The sequence below is a fragment of the Acomys minous genome (assembly GCF_964271855.1).
Source record: "Acomys minous genome assembly, chromosome: 16".
Lineage (NCBI taxonomy): Eukaryota > Metazoa > Chordata > Mammalia > Rodentia > Muridae > Acomys > Acomys minous.
This window is the reverse complement of record NC_140498.1, coordinates 18,366,802-18,385,918: the sequence shown is the minus strand read 5'-3', so window position 1 is coordinate 18,385,918 and position 19,117 is coordinate 18,366,802. Positions and strand designations below refer to the sequence as shown.

At 47.7% G+C, this 19,117-nt stretch overlaps 1 long non-coding RNA gene across 1 annotated transcript; it reads right to left on the bottom strand.

The window, feature by feature from the left end:
* Positions 1–12,259: 12,259 nt before the first annotated feature.
* On the bottom strand, positions 12,260–14,437 carry LOC311586737. The gene is made up of 3 exons (XR_014775640.1): positions 14,388–14,437; positions 13,759–13,857; positions 12,260–12,359 (listed from the first exon to the last, which is right to left on the bottom strand). It is a non-coding gene; the product is annotated as an uncharacterized lncRNA (long non-coding RNA).
* Between the last annotated feature and the right edge of the window lie 4,680 nt (positions 14,438–19,117).

Here is a 19,117-nt window from a genome sequence, read left to right as displayed (position 1 = left end):
GTCTAATATAATTGATCTACACAAATCTAAATGAGCTCAAAAAATTTAATATAGTAAACATGGCATTGACGTCCCATAGAGCAGAGCAGTGATAGACGGTGATTTTTACCTTGGTTTGTTACACATCCCTGTATTGTTCTGTGTAATGAGTCTGTTTGGGTTGATTCTTGGTTTTTCAAGACATAGTTTCACTGTGTAACTCTGGCTGTCCTGGACTCACTTTGTAGACCAGGCTAGCCTCAAACTCAGAGATCTGCCTGCCTCTGCCTCCCAAGTGCTGGGATTAAAGGTGTGTGCCACCATACCCAGCTTCTGGTTTTTGTTGTTTTGTTTTGTTAAGATTTATTGTATTATTTAATTTTGTGCATGTGTGTATGTCTGTGTGTGTAAATGCACAAGAGTGCATTGCCCACAGAGGCCAAAAGAGGGAGCCAGACTCTCTGGAGCTGCAGTTATAGGCAGCTGTGAGCCCTGACAGATGCTGGGACCTGAGCTCCAGTTCTCTGAAAGAGCAGCAAGTAGTCTTAACTGCTGAGCATCGATGAACCAAATTTTCAGTTAGATCAAACTATGTAATTTTAAGGCTCTTAAGAGAATTCCAACCTTTGAACTTGACTATAATTCCTATTTTAAACCAATTAACTCATTGCTATTCTTTTTATTAAAATTCAAATAAAACAACACATATCACAAATTCTAATAATCTCTCCCTGTATTTAAGCATAGCTCTGGGTGGTGGGTATAATTTTCTAATCATATTCTAATAAACAAGAATTTGTTTCAGACATCCAAATTAGAAAAGTAAAGTTTTCTTAGTTTGCAGATTATAAAATTTTATGTAAAGCCTTGCAGGGGACCCAAATTTACTTTCTAGCATCTACATCAGGTGATTCACAATGGCCTATGACTCCAGATCCTGAGGACACGTGGACACACACGGACACACACACACATGGACATACAAACACACATTTTATATTTTTTTTAATAAAATTTGGCCAGGTGGTGGTGGCACACGCCTTTAATCCCAGCACTTAGGAGGCAGAGGCAGAAGGATCCCTATGAGTTCGGGGCCAGCCTGGTCTACAAAGTGAGTCTAGGACAGCCAAGGCTACACAGAGAAACCCTCTCTCAAAAAAAAATTTAAAAATTAAATTGGTACAGTTATAGTGAAGGCCAGCATAGTGGTTCTGGGTGTGTAGGGGGTTAAGGTTGAAAGTGCATTTTGCATACTTTCCAATGATTTTGGCCCTCTACTCATACTCTACAGGGCCTAGAATACTGTGCCTATGTGCCTATGATCTTACAAGCACTATTCCCAACAATTGCAATGTAGAAACAACCCAGTGATTGAAGAGATCAACAAAATGTGATTAACACAGACACTTGGGCACTTTATAGCCATAAGATGATGAAAAATCTAGCACACACTAAACAGAATGGATGCAAGAACCTAGTGAAATAAGCTGGTCACAAGAAAGATGACAGGGTCTCATGTCCGCTGTATCCTTAGAGTGCTCAAAACACAGACACATGAAGGAAGATGGAGGCTTCCAGGACTCAAGGGACGGAAACTGAGTTGTTGAACAAATGAAGACGGAGCACCCTGGAGATGAGTGGGAGTGATGAGCACACAGCACCAGGGAGAGCAGCTAATGCCGCTGAACTGGACATTAAAAATGGTTGGGATGGCAAATTTTACACTGTGCTGCTAGCTTAACGGGATTTATAAAGGTGGAAGAAAAATGGTCAGCCTGAAACCTGAAGAAAAAAAAAACCCTCATTTCAACGTTATAAAAACGGATAGACAGACACATACATACCACAAACGCATACACTGCAGAAAGACAGCATTAGATGAGGGTTGCTGTTGGTTTGGTTTGGTTTGGTTTAACTCAATTTAGGCTGTAATAGCTTTGAGAATTAGCTAGCTCTTGATACCCCCATAATTCGGATGCACCTCACCTTACAATACAACGCGTGAACCTGCCCCATTCTCATTGACAACATGAAGTGTCCACCTCCAGGAAAGGGCAAGCATGGCGATGGGTGATCTTCCCAGTAGGCGCCTGATGGAGAGGGAAAGGGGCTTCTCACAAAATTCTGTTTCCTGTCTTACTGCCTTTGGCTAGAACTTCTACGGCACTGGACAATGTTCCATTTGCCACCTTCCTGAATTAAACTGAATGTTTCTAACGTGGGCCCAGTGATGCGGCTCAGTGGGTAAAGGTAGTCGCTAAGCAAGCCTAGCAACCCCAGGTCCACCCCTAGGACCCACGTAAGTGTGGATGGAGACAACCGACTCCATAAAGTTTCCCTCTGACCTCCAGATGTGCAACGTGGCGGCAGGTGTGCGCACACTAACCGAAGTACAAGAGTGACTCTAAGGTGAGTGTAGGTAAAAGTCGTCATTTTACCAAGTCGTCACAATACCCTCCAAGTACCCAAAACACAGAGCTTCTGTGTTCTACTAAATTATTCCCCACAAACTTCTCACGCTTAAAATGCATTTGAGGGATGGAAAAATGGCTCTATGCTTATAGAAAACTTGCTGCTCTTCAGGAGCGCCTGGCTTTAGTTCCCAGATGCTCACATCCACACGTCACTATAGTTCATGGCCTGGCCTACATGGGCTCATGCACAAATGTGGTGCGTGCACACTCCCACAGACGTGCACACATACACATAACACACACACACACACACACACACACACACACACACACACACTTTCTTTTAAGGTTTATTTATTATTTATGTAGTATTCTGCCTACATGTGTGCCTGCACGCCAGAGGAGGGCACCAGATCTCATTGTAGATGGTTGTGAGCCACCACGTGGCTGCTGGCAATTGAACTCAGGACCTTTGGAAGAACAGACAAGGCTCTTAACTTCTGAGCCGTCTCTCCAGCCCCCACACACTTCTTCCATCCAAAGCCTCTGCAAGTGCAGTGCCTAGAGTAATGTGTGCCTGAAATCCCCTTCTCAGTCATGCGGTGACTCAAAATCCTGTTCAAAGTCAACCCTCAACTTTAACACCTCTAGCCAGGAGTAGGACCTTTTGTAAAATGCCATGCTTCTACCTGGCTGCCTGGAGTTTGGACAGGCGCCCTTCATCTGTTCCCACAACCCAACATCTGCCTTCCTGTTGCTCAGCTTCAGAAAGTGTCCAAACTGCCAGGGGAGGGGGCTCATGCCAGCAATACAGAGTTAGAAGGCTGCAGAAAAGGGAAGAAGGGGGGCATGGAGAGACGGTGGGAAGGGAAGAAGAGGAAGAGAAGAAAGGAGAGGGGGAAGAAGACGAAGTGGAGAAGGAGAGCAAAAAGACAACAGTGACACACAGACAGACGGATGGACAGTCGAGCCTCCCAATTATCTCTGCGAGACTTAAAGCTACAAGTGCCTGCAGCTCCCATGATGCTCTGGGAGTGTCCTTGGCTACAGGCCAGCAACCTCCAGTTTGTGCAGAGATCCCTCAAGGAAGCTTGCTCAACAGCGACGGCTGGACCACCCAACTGTTTTAACACACAGTTCCAGGGGATAGGATGGGACCAGACAGTCAGACCAGCTCCTTCCCACTGCACATGCCACCACCTTCTCATCGGATGTGGTCACCTTTAGAAGGGAAAGTTCATCACTGTACCAAGCAGCGGTGGCTGAGCAGAGTCTTGTGCGTTGGTTGTAAGGCAGTCTTGTAGACTGAGGTTGGTAACCACTCCACAGACTTGCTGTGATCCCTGAACCTGGCACATGGTAACTACTCCAGGGACAGCAGCTGGTAATGCTGGAATTAATGCAATAATATTGTACAATGTTTACAAAGTCCCCAGATCATTAAAAAAAAAAAAAGATTAACTTTACCAATCCAACATTAACATTTAAATTACTTATGAAATAAAGAACACTATAAGCAGAGTAGAAAGATACCTTTAGATGGGAAGAAAATATTTATTTGCAAAGCACTAATGAAAGATTGGTATCTAAAATGCATAAATAATTGCTACAAATCGATAAGAAAAGGTGCTACATTTAAGGGGTGGAGGGAAGTGACCAATTGAAACATACAATTCACTGAGAAAACCTGAGCAGTCAATAAATATGAAGTGGTGCCTGACCTACGAAAAGGCACCTAAGGCTGCACTGGCAATAGCTGAAGTGGCAAAGATCCAGCACTCTGGAAGCTGAGGCAGGAGGATTACATGTTCAAGGCCGGTCTGGTTTACATAGTGTCTTAGTCAAGGTTACTGTTGCTGTGATCAAACCTGTGACCAAGGCAACTTAGGAGGGGGAAGGTTATTCTGTTACACTCCCACATCACAGTTCATCATCAAAGGAAGTCAGGGCAGGAACTCAAACAGGGCAGGAGATAGGAGTTGAAAACCTGTAGTATGTGGGAAGATGCTGCTTATTGGCTCGCTCCCTATGGCTTGCTCAGCCTGCTTTCTTATAGAACTCAGGACCACCGGCCCAGGAAAGGCCCCACGCACAATGGGCTGAGCCCTCCCCACCAATCACTAATTAAGAAACAGCCTCCAAGGTTTGCCTACAGCCCAACCCTCCTCCAACACACACACACACACACACACACACACACACACAGAAGATGAATCAGTGGGGTAAAGGCACTTGCTGCCAAGCCTAAACATCAATCCCTAGAACCAGCCTCTTCAAGTTGTCCTTTGACACACAGGTTCTGTGGCATATGCACATCCACAGGCATACACATCTGTCACATGCACTCAAGCACATGTACATATGCACTCAAAAATAATTCTAATTGTTTTAGAACAAATATTTTTAATTTTTCAATAAAAGGAAAGACTGAGTAGATAATTCAATGGTTGAGCGCACATACTGCTCTTGCACAGGGCCCAAAGTTCAGTTCCCAGCACCCACATCACAACCACCTCTAAAGCCAGTCCCTGGGGACCCAATGGCTCCAACCTCTGACAGTACCAGGACGCACATACACATACAGACATACATGCACAACTTTAATGTTTAATCAAAATGAAAAATATCAATGAAATGCTATTTCACATCCCTCATGTCGACAAATCTTCAAGCTAGCAATGAACCAACATGGCAAATGAGAACCCATAAACGGATGTATTGACCCACAGATCAATCTACACGGGTTATCCCTCAATGTTTAGGCATCCTTCTCCGCCTAAGACAACGGTGATTACAAGACGCATGCCGAGAAAGATCCCCAGGTATTTGTAAGACAGCAAGAACATCAGAGACGTTCAAAGGAAAAGGAAACAGTTCAGATCCTATGAAATACAGTAATAGTGAAAAAATTAGAAATAGCTTCAATGTTCATCCATCACAGAAATGGCTCCAGGAAGGCACTATATATTCACACGATGAAATTCTTATAGCAGTTAAAAGTCATAGATCAAGGAAATATCGCCGAGTGAGAATAGCAAGACGCAGAGTGATAGACAGCTCACATTTGTGAACACACACACCCGAGAAATCGTATCAACGTTTTAAAAATTACCTTTTGTTATAGATGGACCACAGGAAAGCCCTGGTCTCCCTGAACTCGTGCCCATGCTGACTGTGGGCTAAGCTCTGCCATTTGGTTTTGGTGACTGGGCAGTACAGAGTTCAAGGGAAGTGAAACTTAATCAAATAAATGTGGATGCTACTGCTGCCAGCTTCTCTCAGGCAGGCAGAAGGGAAGCCAAGCACAGAAAGAACATGTCTGAAGGGGGGAAAAAAATAAAATAGGCCTTTGATTTCAGCACTCAGGAAGATGTCTGAGAGTCTAAAATCAGCCTGATCTACATAGGCCAGCCAAGGCTACACAGAGTGAGACCGTGTCTCCATTGAAAGAAAGACAGACAGACAGACAGACATGTATGGTATGCCAAGATCAAGCATAATTAAGCCTAGAAAAAAATTTATGGTTGTGGTTTTGACAAATACCATTAAATGGCATGGGATACATAGGAAACACATAAGGATTTTGAGGATATTACATTGGCGTAAGTGCCCAGCCTGGGCTGAAATTATTCAGTTTGGTTTCCAGTAGCCACACAGAGGATCACAAGCATGTTTAACTCCAGTTCCAGGAATCTAACATCCTCTTCTTCTGGCCTCTACAAATCAACTGGCATTGTGACACCCAAGATTGTGAACTAGGAAAACCTGTTTCTTGTTGTGGTGTGGCTCAGCCCTAACACAGATCTTTAACCCAAGAGCTTTCTGTAAACAAGAGCTAACTAAAACCAACCATAGGTTCAAGAGGAAGAGCAAGCAACCAGTTGATAGGGAGTGAACATAAACACGGGAAAAGGAGACACTGAGTTGAGGGTGTAAGAGACAGCATGGAGAAAGAGAAAGGGCTTTTTCCTTCTGAGATGTGAGCTTAGTAGGAAGGTCAGCTGGGTGCTTTTTCTGCCCCTTTAAGCTAGTAGGCTTTTACCCCAGTGTCTGGTTCCTAAGTCTTTATTGGTAAAATCAAACATTTGGGATTTTGTTTTTAATAATAATAATAACAACAACACACACACACACACAAAGCCTGAGTCTGATTCTAAGAATTCTTTTTTGGAAATCTGCATAGGATTTGCTGAAGGAGGCAGAGGCAGAAGGATCACGAGTTCAAGGCCAGCCTGGGCCACACATTAAAAAATAAAATAAAGAATAAAAAATAAGAAAGGTGGAACCTTGTGTGGTGACACACTCCTTTAAGCCCAGTGCTCAGGGAGGCAGAGGCAGACAGATCCCTATGAGTTCAAGGCCAGCCTGGTCTACAAAGAGAGCTCCAGAAAGCTAGGGTTACTCAGAGAAACCCTGTCTCAAAAAAACCAAAAAAAAGAAAAAAGAAAAAAGAAAAAAAGAAAGAGAAATAAAAGAAAGGTGGGATGGCATGTACTTGTAATCCAGTGCTACAGAGGAAGAAATAGGACCCTGCGATCTCTAGTTTTCCTGTCTAACCTACTCAACAAGTTCCAGGCCAATGAAAGGCCTTGTCTCAAAAAAAAAAAAAAAAAAGATAGCTCCTAAGCAACACCACCAAGGCTGTCTGTGGCCTCCACATGCATACCCACACACATGCATGCACACATGTGCACACAAAAAGATATACATATGTGTGGATACACATGATTCGTGGGGCGGGGGGTGGGTCTGAAGGCAGATGTGCTGGCTTCCTGTTGCCTTTCCTCCCATTCCTGTCCCACCTACAAGAGCCCTGCCCTGGCCTGGTTGTGGCCCCTCCCATTCTCACGTCATAAACCCTGGGCAAGCAACATTCATCTTCCTCCAAACCTGCCTGCCAAGGACAGAAAGACAAAACAAAACAAAAACTGGACCCTCCAAAGTAAAGGAAGGCAAGAGAGAGCCTCTGTCTCTACCTCCTCTTCCCTAGCTTAGGAAATGGCCTCCCTCTGTGCCTGGTGCCCATGTGAACACTGCCTGGAGAGCCTGAGCCTTTCACCACACCCTTTCACCCCTCTTTCCACACAGCCCCAGAACCTGTCCCAGGACGTGGCATTTCAGAAAAGCAAGAGGCCTGTGGTCCGTGGCCTCCCTGTGCCTGTCATCACTGGTGACTATAAACCCGTGCGCCTCGGGAGCCCAGCTCTCTTTGACGACACTCGCCACTTCCTGGGCATTCTCTTCACTCTAATTCCACGCTCTGATTGTGCCACCTAAATTGATTTTTTCTGGAACTACAGGAATTAGCTGACTCTACCCTGTGCCTGTGCATCAGATGGTGCAACCATCCCAGCTGGAGGAAGACTAGAGTCCCTGCTTGCAGGCCCGCTCGCCCAGCCTGTGGGTAGCCCCTGGACATGATTACATTATCAGCTCCGCATCTCCTGCCCAGGCTGAGCCCCAGAGGATCCTGTCCGCACCATTTATGCTCCTCTTGTTTTCAGCATCTGGGACTGGGGAAACATTTCTGTCTGTAATGCTGTCACTGACCTAAAAGAAGATACACTGTCTCTATGACCCTTTTTATAGAGACTTTAGGAACAAGTGGAAGTGGCCAGTCACCAGTCGCAACCCAAGATATCTATAGGGGAAGCAGATAAGTCAGAGTTCACAGTCTAGGAGGAGAGTGGGACATGGAAGGAGGGTGGGACACACGTAGTAGAGACATGGCAGGGGCAACTTCCAAGCAGAGTACGGAATACAACTGCCACAGGAAAGGAGGCTCGGTGATCGGGTGCTTGACTAGCGCGCCTGCGGCCCTGGTTCAATCTTTAGTACCACAGGAAGGAAAGAAGAGAGGGAAGGAGGGAGGGAGGAAGGGAGGAAGATCCAGCAAGCCCCTCACACTGCCCCCTGAAGAAGGGCTTTTGACCACAGGCTGGAGAGATGGCTCAGCCGTTAAGAGCACTGGCTGCTCTTTCAGAAGGCCGCAGGTTCAATTCCCAGAACCCACATGGCTGCTCACAACTGTCTGTAACTCCTGTTCCAGGGGATCTGACACCCTCACACAGACATACATGCAGCCAAAACACCAACATACATAACAAAAATAATTAATTAATTAATTAATTAAAAAGAATACTGAGCCAGGTGTGATGGCAAACCCCTTTAGTCTCAGCTCTCAGAAGGCAGAGGCAGGTGAATCTCTGAGCGCTCGAGGCCAGCCTGGTCCATATACCAAGATCCAGACCAGCCAGGACCACATAGTGAAATCCTGTCTCAAAAAGACAAAACAAAAACAAGTGTATTTACCCCTGGCAAGCCCCCTGAGCTGGAAGCTCTAATCTTTCTTGAGCTCGTAAGTCCTAGGTCCTACCCCTTTTAGTCACCAAGGCCAGACAAGGGCCCAGGAGAACAGGAGGCCTTCCCACCTGAGCAGATCCTTTAATGAAGCTCAGCCCCTTTGCACACTGACACCCACTGACATCCTTGACACCACAGAAAGCCATAGAGAACATGATAGGGCCAGAACAGTAGGCTTGAGCCCTTCTCTTGAGCTAGTATGGCTAAGAAGAATGGGGAGATGGGAGGGAACATTGGCTGAGAGGAGGCCAAGGACACCAAGGAAGAGGGACCAGACCTCTGTGTCTTTCCCTTTCAGAGGAAGCCGTTTTCATAAAGTTGGGCCAGCTACCAAAGAAAGCAAACGCAGACAGAGACTACCTCAGCAGAATCCAGAAAAAAAAAAAAACTAGACAAACTCCCAGGGTCCACTTCTCAGAGGCAAATCTCTCACTTTTCTTTTAAGTGGTATAATTCCAAAATTACCAATCCACAGGCCTTAGCAAAGCTGCTCCTTCTACTGCCCAAAAACCCCTTGGCTGCGTGAGAAAGTCTCTTGTCACAAGCCACTAAGTGCTGTGCATTGTACCCTTCTTGTACAAATGGGCTATACCACAGGGAAAGAGGCTTCCAGCCCTGGAGGGGGCTGCCTCACACCTTTCTGGCCCCAGAGCCCAGCCCTGATCTGATAAAGCATTGAGCAAATAGTGCCTTTGGGTCATACTGGTGAGTGTATCTAAGCAATGAGGGGCTTTTCTGGTGTCCTGAAAAATGCCATGCAGAGGGCCATGTCTCTGTACAGGCTTGGGTCCAGGGGAAGGGGATGTCCGTGGGCAGACATGGCAGCACACGCTGTTAGTTCCAGTAACTGGATATAACTGCTTCCACCCTCTCTTGACAGTTGGCAAAGTGATCCACATGACCCTGTACTGCCATACCAGGCCTCTGTCTCCTGGCACTGAAGACACAGACAGGTAATTCATACCAAGAAGAGGTTCTGACACAGGGGAGTGGAAAGCCAGAAGCACACAGGTACCACCCTCTCCCAGAATTCTGGAATAGGCCTGAGGGGATGAGCAAAGGCAGATAGGGGCTCCACAGATGAGCAGCCATGCTGCTATTGTGAGCATTTTGGGAAAGATCATGTGGGCTCTGATAGTTTCCATAACCCAAACTCCATCTGTTAACCAGTCAAGTGTTACACCAAAAGGTGTCCCTGTGGCTACCAGGCAATTGGATTCTCGACCTTCAGTTCCACTTTACTAGAGCAAGTCCTAACACGTTGATCTGAGGTATGAATACATGAAGAATGAGAGAAAACATGAAAATACAACTCAAGGTAAATAAGATTTTGAAAAGCTAGAAAAGCTCACTGTTCAAAGCTTGCTGTTCAAAGTTTTTTTCTACTCTGGCTCATTTTCATTATCTTTCTTTTTCTAAGAAAACCAGCTACTAAAGTCAGCCATAGTAACACATATCTGTAATCCCGGTAGTTGGAAGTAGACACAAAAGGATCAGGAAGGAGTTCAAGGCTAGGTTTGGCTACATAGCAAGTCCAAGGCCAGCTTGAACTACAGGAGTCCCTGTGTGGGGGTGGGGAGACTACTACTGCTTTTTATGGGAAATATTCCAGGTACATAGACAAGATTTGGAAAAAAAAAGGAAATTATGTGACTAGCAAGATGGCTCTGCATCTGTTAATCTTGTTGCCAGGTGACCTGACTTCCATCTCTGGGACTGACTCCTGCAAGTTGTCCTCTACACATGCTCTTACATGTACACACACACACACACACACACACACACACACGTATATATACTTCAATAAATACAACTTTCAAACTATTTTAAAAGAATTCTATGGCCAGACCTGGCAACACATACCTTTAATCCTAGCACTAAGGAGGCAGAGGCAGGAGGATATCTTGAGTTTGAGGCCAGCCTGGTCTACATGGGGAGTTCCAAACCAGCCAGGGTGACATAGTGAGACCCTGTCTCAAAACATTTAAAGAGGAAGAGGAGAAGAAGAATTCTATAGCTTAACTGGAGAACTGCTTCCAGTGACTTGGGAAGAGAACACGCTCTTGGGGAACATTCTAGCTGCATTAACTGTTAAGTCCAAAGGAAACGCCTTCTCCCCAGATTCCAAAAGGCAAAGGGACAAAGGCCATCTGTGCCTATTAGCACCTTTCAAAGTCCATGCTGGCATCCTAGCTCTTCTCAGCTCCTCCCCTACCCTAAATTCTCTCCTGCTCAGGAGCTTCCCCCTCCCTGCCCCTCCCCCACCCCCACTCGCCTACTCCTCCTCCTTAGAACTTTATTCCAGCTAGTTTCCCTTTTGCCTGAGCTCTCTTTAGTCTTCTTTGTTCCCCCCCCTCCTCCCTATCTATCTGCTCTCCCACACCCTTCACCCCCACACCCCACCCCCACACCTCACCACCCTACCCCACCCTCCCACCCCACCCACACTCTCACTCTCCTCTGCTCTGCTACTGCTTCTCTCCCAGCCAGGTTCAATCTGCGGGCCATATTTAGTCCACTACTTTCTCTATCTGCCCTGGACTCTTTCAGATGCCTCTGGCTGTTCTCCATCCCTCTCTCCCTCCCTCTCTCCCTCCCTCTTTCCCTCCCTCTCTCCCTCCCTCTCCCCCTCCCTCTCCCCCTCATCTACAATAAAACTTTCCCCTTAACTATACCATGGTGGCATGTGTCAGTTTATACAATAACTGTGCTGGGTAATTTTACGCCAACTTGACACACACTCGAGTCACCTAAGACTAGGAAACCTCAGCTAAGAAAATACCTCCAGAAGACGAAGCTGTAGGCAAGCCTGTGGGCCATTTCCTTCACTAGTGATTGACAGAGAGGGTCCCAGCCCGTTTGTGGGTGGGGCCAACCATGGGCTGGTGGTCCTGGCTTCTAGAAGAAAGCCAGGTGTGGTGGCAAACCACCTTTAATCCCAGTACTCAGGAGGCAGAGGCAGATGGACCTCTGAATTTGAGGCCAGCCTGGTCTACAAAGAGAGTTCCTGAACAGCCAGGGCTGTGGAAGCTGCCCTGAGTCTGTGGAAGGTGCATGAACAGCTGCAAGAATTTAAGGCACTTCCAGCAAGCATGGGCAGAGCAGAGCCGACCCTGATTCTCCTGTGGGTCTGAGGAGCCGTGAGGGAACTTCCGGTAACAAGGAACATTAGCGGTTGTCATGGTTGTCGCTGTTTCTGTGATAACGTTCCTGGCAAAAGCAGCTCGAGCAAAGGTTAGGTTTATTTGGCCCATGGTTGGAGGGTGCAGTCCATGATGACAGGAATGTGACATGTCCGCCGTCAGGAAGGACAGAGCCGAGTGCTAGTGTCCTACTGAACTTCAGGTGGACCTCCCCTCCTGTTTATCCTCTCAGGAAATGCCCTCATCAACGCTCAGAGGTTTGTCTCCTGTGCGTTTCTAAGGTCCCCAACGTTAACAGTTGAGATCCGCATCTACAATGTACATTCTGGTGGTAAATTACCATGTTCTGTTGGAGCTCATAAGTGGGACCACCCCCAGCCCCCCCACCACTTTCAGGCATGCTTATGTCAAGTGTCTTCCAAGATAGCTTGTCTGTGGACGGGCTGTCCTTCTCCCAACTCTGTGACAGACAAGGAGAAAAGAAAAATCGCAAAACAGCCCAACAGCGGACCCTTGAGACCAGCTAGGCGAGCCACCTCCAACAGAGGCTGTTACTGTTACTTATCCTGTGACACAGAAGGGCCTGCTGTGGGAAAGAGAAGATGGGGTGCAGCCGTGGGGTGCTCAGCCATGGAAAGAAGAAACCTCAGTTGGAACTTCCGCAGGCACGGTCTGTTGGATTTTCCTTCCTGCTGTAGCTGCCTGTTTACTCGGAGACCTAGCTGAAGGGGTCCTCTGCTCTGCCTGGACTCTCTCTGTTGGGAACTCCAGCTGGCTGCCTCAGAGGGTCTCCCCAGTTGATTTCTGCAGGGTACTGTGAGTGCCCGATTTGATAATGCCCTTACTGTCTACTTAATTACTTACCTATAGCTCCATCTTCCGTTGTTTATCTTTTTGCTTTTTGTTCACTCATTTAAAATCAAAGTATGGCGGCATGGGGGTGGGGGGGGCAGAGGGGGGGAGACGGGGATCAAATGTATGGCTATCATAGATCATTGTCCAGAGCACGCAGGACACCATCAGAGAGATGGTACCACAGTGACCGAGCAGGTTAGAGAGAGAAGTCACCAGGTCTCACAGCCAACAAGCCGTGGAAACCGATCTCCTGCCTGGCTGTTTCTCTCCCTCTCCCCTGACCCAGGTCCTCAACATTAGGCTATAAAACAAACAGCACTGCCATTATGGAGAGGGAAGAGGGCCATTAGATACTTCAGAAAACAACTTCTGTTAGCGGCACGGAGCTCAGAGAGCAGCTCCGACCCTCACAGGGCCGAGGCCCAGCTGGTTCTCACACATTATCTGATCAAATGCATTCCAACAGCAGCAGATGCCTGTCTCCAGGACACGGGATTATCTGCCCATTAAATCAGATTGCTAATAAAGAGGTTTTAATGGGGGATATGAATCTTCCAGCAGTAACTGCTTACCTCAAGTTTTTTGTGCTAAATACCCCAAAATGAATCTCTGAGCAAAAGGACATCTGTCACAAAAGCAGCTTCAGCCAACGGTAAACAGCTGGGCCAATCCCAGGCCTCACGAGGCAGAGCGAGAGCATTGGTGACTGCACATGCACCGTGTACACACACACACACACACACACACACACACACACTCTGCATACCACAGAGTCACAAGACACACCACTGTGGGGTCCGCGTCACCCGTGCCAACCTCGCAGAGAACTTGAGTCCCACCAACAGTGTTTCCTTTGTGGTTGGACCACATGTGTCACTTGGACAGAAACGAGCCAGCGCTCCACAGGCAAGGAGGCGCACAGCTGCCTCTAACACCCTCCTACGGTCCCTCTCACTGTGTCCCAGAATAAATTAGTCTCAGAATCAGAATGACTGATGACTTACCTCTGCGAAGAGAAGAGTGTAGAGAGGAGAGAACGCACCCAGCAACATCAGACACGGAACTCAGACACGGAACTCCAAGTTCAACGTGTGTTGGAAGTTCTTAATGGTGATGGAAGTAAAATCAGACACACCTGTTGCACAGCCGTTCCCTGGATGATGCCGCTCCACCCCACCCCCCCCCCCACCAAAGGCTCATATATTTGAATGCTTGGTCCCCAGTTAGTGGACTGTTTGGGAAGGATTAAGTGAGGCCTTGTTTGGAGAAAGTGTGTCACTGGAGACAAGCTGTGAGGTTTCAAAAGACTCACGCCATCCCCAGCGTCTCTCTCCGCCTTGTGGTTGTGTGAGCTCTGAGCTACTGCTCCAGGACCACAGCTCCCTGCCTGCTGCCAGGCTCTGGCCATGATAGCCACGGACTCGCCCTCTGAAACTGTAAGCCTCCAGGAAACATTTTTTTTTCCCTATAAATTGCCTTAATCATGGTATCTTATATCACAGCAAAAGAAAAGCTACGAAGACAGACACAAGCAAGCATCTATTCGCCCCAAATAGGGCACCAAGGACAAACCAAGTAATAGCCCCACCCAGGGCTAGTTTGGTGAACTTATGACCTTACTGGGGTTACTCACAGGAGTGTGGGTCACCAAAAGCAGCCACATCCTGTTGAAGCCTCACCCAGTTCTCCCTTTGCCTCACCTTCCCCCATTAAATAGACTCCAGCCTCTCCTGAGGCCACGTGACGCTGAGGCCGAATGGCTTACAGCTGGGAAACTTGGCAAGGGTGAGTGCCTGGACTCTCAGGTCTCCTTCTATGAGGAGACGCCAACAGGCCAATGGTGAGGATGCGCCACAGCTGCTCTGATGAAAACAGTACTAACTGGTATGCGGAAAGAACAGTGATCCCAAAACTCCGCCTCATGTTGACCATATGTGCTTCCGGGGCCAGGCGGTGAGCACTTGCTTTATTTAGGAGGATGGAACTGCTAGCCTCCATTCACGAGTGAGGAAAATGAGACCCAAAGAGGTAAGAGACCGTGTCCAAAGCCACAGAGCAAGGAAGCGATGGGACCGAGACTCAAATCTAGCTCTGTCTTCGTTGCTAACTGCCTCTTAGGGGCCTGGAGGGAAAGCCTGCTGGCTGCCAGCCTGCAGTCCTAGCACACTGGAGAGGTGTAGGTGGGAGGAGTCTGGAGCTAGCTGGCCTGCCAGCCCAGTCAGCCAGGCTCCCCATCCCAGTGAGAGACCCTACCTCAGAAACCAGTCTGAGGGCCTGGAGAGATGGCTACATAGTTGGAAGCACTCGCTGCTCTTGCAGACAACTTGAGTTTGTTCCCAGCACCCACATGACAGCTCATACTGACGAGTGTCTAGGACTCTAGTCCCAGACCCTAGTGCCCTTTTCAGCCTCCACGGGCAGCAGATACACACGTGCTGCAGAGACACGCATGCAGGCAAAACATGTATGTAAAATACAAGACTATATAAATTTTTTAAATTGGGGGGGGGACAAAAAGAAGTGGGCAGCATCCTGAGTCACAACACCTGAGGCTGACCTACACACACACTGACCACACACACACACACACACACACACACACACACACGTGCATGCATCTAAAATAGTAAGCTTTATGTTAGACAAGTTTACTACATTTTTCCTAGCTGGGCAAAGCAGCTGCTGGTGTCTCCGGCCTTGGAGAAGTACCACTGACGTAGCCATCATCACGCATACTGAAGTGTGAGTCCGATATCTGGCACACTCCAGGTGCCCGATATAAAAGAGTGGTCCTTACTGAATCCTCGTGGCTTCTCTAGTCATCTCCTGACTTATGAATAACCGTACTTGGCATTTACCACTTAAGTGCTGCCAGAGAGTTTCTATTACAATTATGTATTAATTAACAGAACGATCACGGCAGAGTAGCTATTATAACTCCACACGAGTTTACAGATTCGGAGTTCAGCTCCCTTTTCCCTCTCTTACTCCCGTCTCCCACAATAAACTGTTTACCGTTTCAATTATTTTCCTTCCAACATTGTGATCACTGTACTTAAAATTCAATCAGCCTTCTAATTTTAAACATCTTTTTTTTTTTTTTTTTTTTTTTGTCTATAGAGCCAGCCATTGACAAGCGTCCTGGATTTAACATCTGTTCCCAGCAGTAAATGGTTTTAAATTTGAGAACTGAAAACACATAGAAGGCAATTATGAGCAGTTCTCGCACTGTGCTTCATGGCCACGCATCAGTAACTTGTTTCTCTGACAGCGAGGCTCTGAAAGATGGGCCCCGAAGCCAGCCAAGCCAACAAGAAGACTAAACGCATTGCCTGGGCACCTACCATCTAACAAACACCTTTTTTTTGTTTGTTTTTCCGAGACAATGTCTCTCTGTGTAGCCTTGGCTGTCCTGGACTCGCTTTGTAGACCAGGCTGGCCTCGAACTCACAGTGATCTGCCTGCCTCTGCCTCCCGAGTGCTGGGATTAACGGTGCGTGCCACCACACCTGGATCAAACATCTTCTTGGTTTGGGGGGGGCAGGGAGTTGGAGTTTGTAGTGGCTGGAATGAAACTGTCCCCCATAGTCTCAGGCATTTGGACACTTGGTGTGGTGGTGTGAATAGAAACGGCTCCCGTAGAGTCATGTCTTTGGATGCTTGGCCATAGGGAGTCGCACTGGTAGGAAGTGTGGCCTTGATGGAGGAGGTGTGTCACTAGATGGTGAGCTTTGAGGTCTCAGACGCTCAAGCCATACCGTGAGCTATTAGTAAAAATGGAGTCATTGCTGTAACCAAATGCCCGACAGGAAGCAAATCAAGGAAGAAAGGGTGTGTTTGGGCTCACAGTTCACCCTGGAAGGGAAGCCGTGGTGGTGGGAGGGGCCTTGAACCTGTGGTTGTCAGAGTGGGCAGCTGCTTGACGGCGGGCAGCTCAGCAGACGAGGAAGCTGAGCAATGGGCACTGGTGCGCCACTCGCTTTCTCTTTCTCCTCTTTTATTCAGTTTGGTATCCCAGGCCAGGGAGATGGTGTCACATACATTCAGGGCAGATCCTGCCCCTCAGGTAATCCCCTCAGGGGAAAAAAAAAAGCCCTTACAGCACACTTTAGAAGTGTGTGTATAGCTGGGTGGCGCACGCCTTTAATCCCAGCACTTGGGAGGCAGAGGCAGGCGGATCGCTGTGAGTTCGAGGCCAGCCTGGTCTACAAAGTGAGTCCAGGACGGCCAAGGCTAACACAGAGAGACCCTGTCTAGAAAAACCAAAAAAAAAAAAAAAAAAAAGAAGTGTGTGTGTGTGTCACCAACACTCTGTGTATTCCCTATTTTTTTTTTTTTTGGATTTTCAAGACAGGACTTCTCTGTGTAGACCAGGCTGGCCTCCTCCAACTCACAGCGATCTGCCTGCCTCTGCCTCCTGAATGCTGGGATTAAAGGTGTGCGCCACCAACCACCCAGCTAGAAATATCTTATTAAAGATGTATGTGGCTTCTGATTTTAATGTTTGTAAGTGTCTAGAATAGAGTTTCTGGACATCTCAGGCGTCCGTCGGTCCTTCTAGAACCTCTCCTCTGTAACCTGAGTGCCTCTCCCCATCTCCAGCCTCCATTCCCGAGCCCTCCTGTCTTCTCCACATGGAATTGTGACAGGAATTCAACAAGGAATTTGGTCCGAGTTTCCTGCCACTCACAGGAGCCAGTAAGCAGAGACGCAAACTGAATCTTAAATCTGTGCTTTACTCAGAGAGCCAGCAGTCTAAGAAGACAGCAGGTTAACAGACTAGAAATCTGTCTTCCATCGCGTCTCCAGCTGGCTGTGGAGACCTAGTCAGTCCCCACCGGAGCTCAGTCTCCTCGGTCATACAGTCAGCCAGCCACAGTTCTAAGAGCTGTGACATCAAAACTCCTCTCCTGTAGATGTCTGAACTCGGGTGCTTCTTGAAAATGCTGAGTCCAGTTAGTTTTTTGCTGTTACCAACCGCGTACTCCACCAGCAGCCTCTGGGGCTGTGGAGATCTTAATTCCAAACAAGTCAACCTTTAACAGTGGCGGGTACACGTAAGCTAGTAGTAACGTGTACCTGTAGGCATCTTTTTACTAACTATTTAACTGAGGTTCTTAGACCTCTTTCTCCCTGCCTCACCCCAATCCTGTCCTACGCCACCCCACCCTGCTCCTAGGTAGGAGGGAAAAAAAGGTTAGTGGAGAGAGGGGGTGGAGTTCTCTTAGACTACTTCCTGGGTTTTTGGGTCATCAGGTTCCTTGGGGCAAGTTCAATCTTCATTTTAGGACATCTCCAACTTCTCATCAAACTGCATCCATCAGCAGCAACCAGGAGCAGCAGGGGAGACCAGCAGCCACCTCCTTCTTTTTCAGAGCCCTCTCCCACACCCCCACACAACAGTCTCTGGCATTTACTCCCTCTGAGGGTCCTCAGAATTAAACTATCTGCAGCTGGCAAAGAGCCCTCTCAGAGCCGGCACGAGGCAAACAGTTTGCTGCTGTGGACCATCTGAGTCAGCCCCATATCCCACACCTGGGAGTAAGACAAAAGCATGTTTACGTAACATAACAGAGTTATTAAAGACGCCAAAGCTTCTACCACGTGTACCTGCAGAGTCCTTTCTCCATAGGTTCCTTCCTATGGAGTAGAGAGTATGGAAGTGCCTCCGTCTGTTGTTAGCTTCTGTTCCCTGTCAGAAAGGAACGTGGTTTTTCCACAGAGCCCACTTCCTCAGCGTGGCCAGGAAAGCCAAAGGATCCAGTGCCCGGGTCCTGCCCTAGTGTCGCTCTCCCCCACTTCCGATCCCCTCTTCATGTGTAACCTGATGACTAGAAATTCATTTGCTTAGGACCTGGGGACCTAACACCCAGCTTCTTCTCCACCCAATTTCCTCTTGGTGACCTTCACTGCACCCCAGCCTTCACTTCCTGCACAACTGCTTTCTAGAACTATCTTGGCCACCTCGAGTCACACCCTTAGACCTTGTCATCTCCTCCAGCATCCTTAATTCAAGCCTCTCACTCTCAGCCACACCTTCTCCATTCCCAGGGCAGGATGAACGCATTGCCATCTGGACAATCTCTGGCCGTCCAGCCCCTCCTGCCTTCCATCTCTCCTCTTTTCTTCCCATCTATCAACACAGACTAGACACGTGAAGATACAGATTGATTTAATGTGTGTGTCCTTTTCCTTGCTTAGTTTGACTACTTAAGATTTTTTTAATTTTTAAAAAAATTATTGTATGGGTAGGGGTGCTGTGTATGTGCGTGTGTGTGTGTGTGTGTGTGTGTGTGTGTGTGTGTGTGTGTGTGTGTGTGTGTATCTGTATACCACATGTATGTGCAATGTCCATAGAGGCCA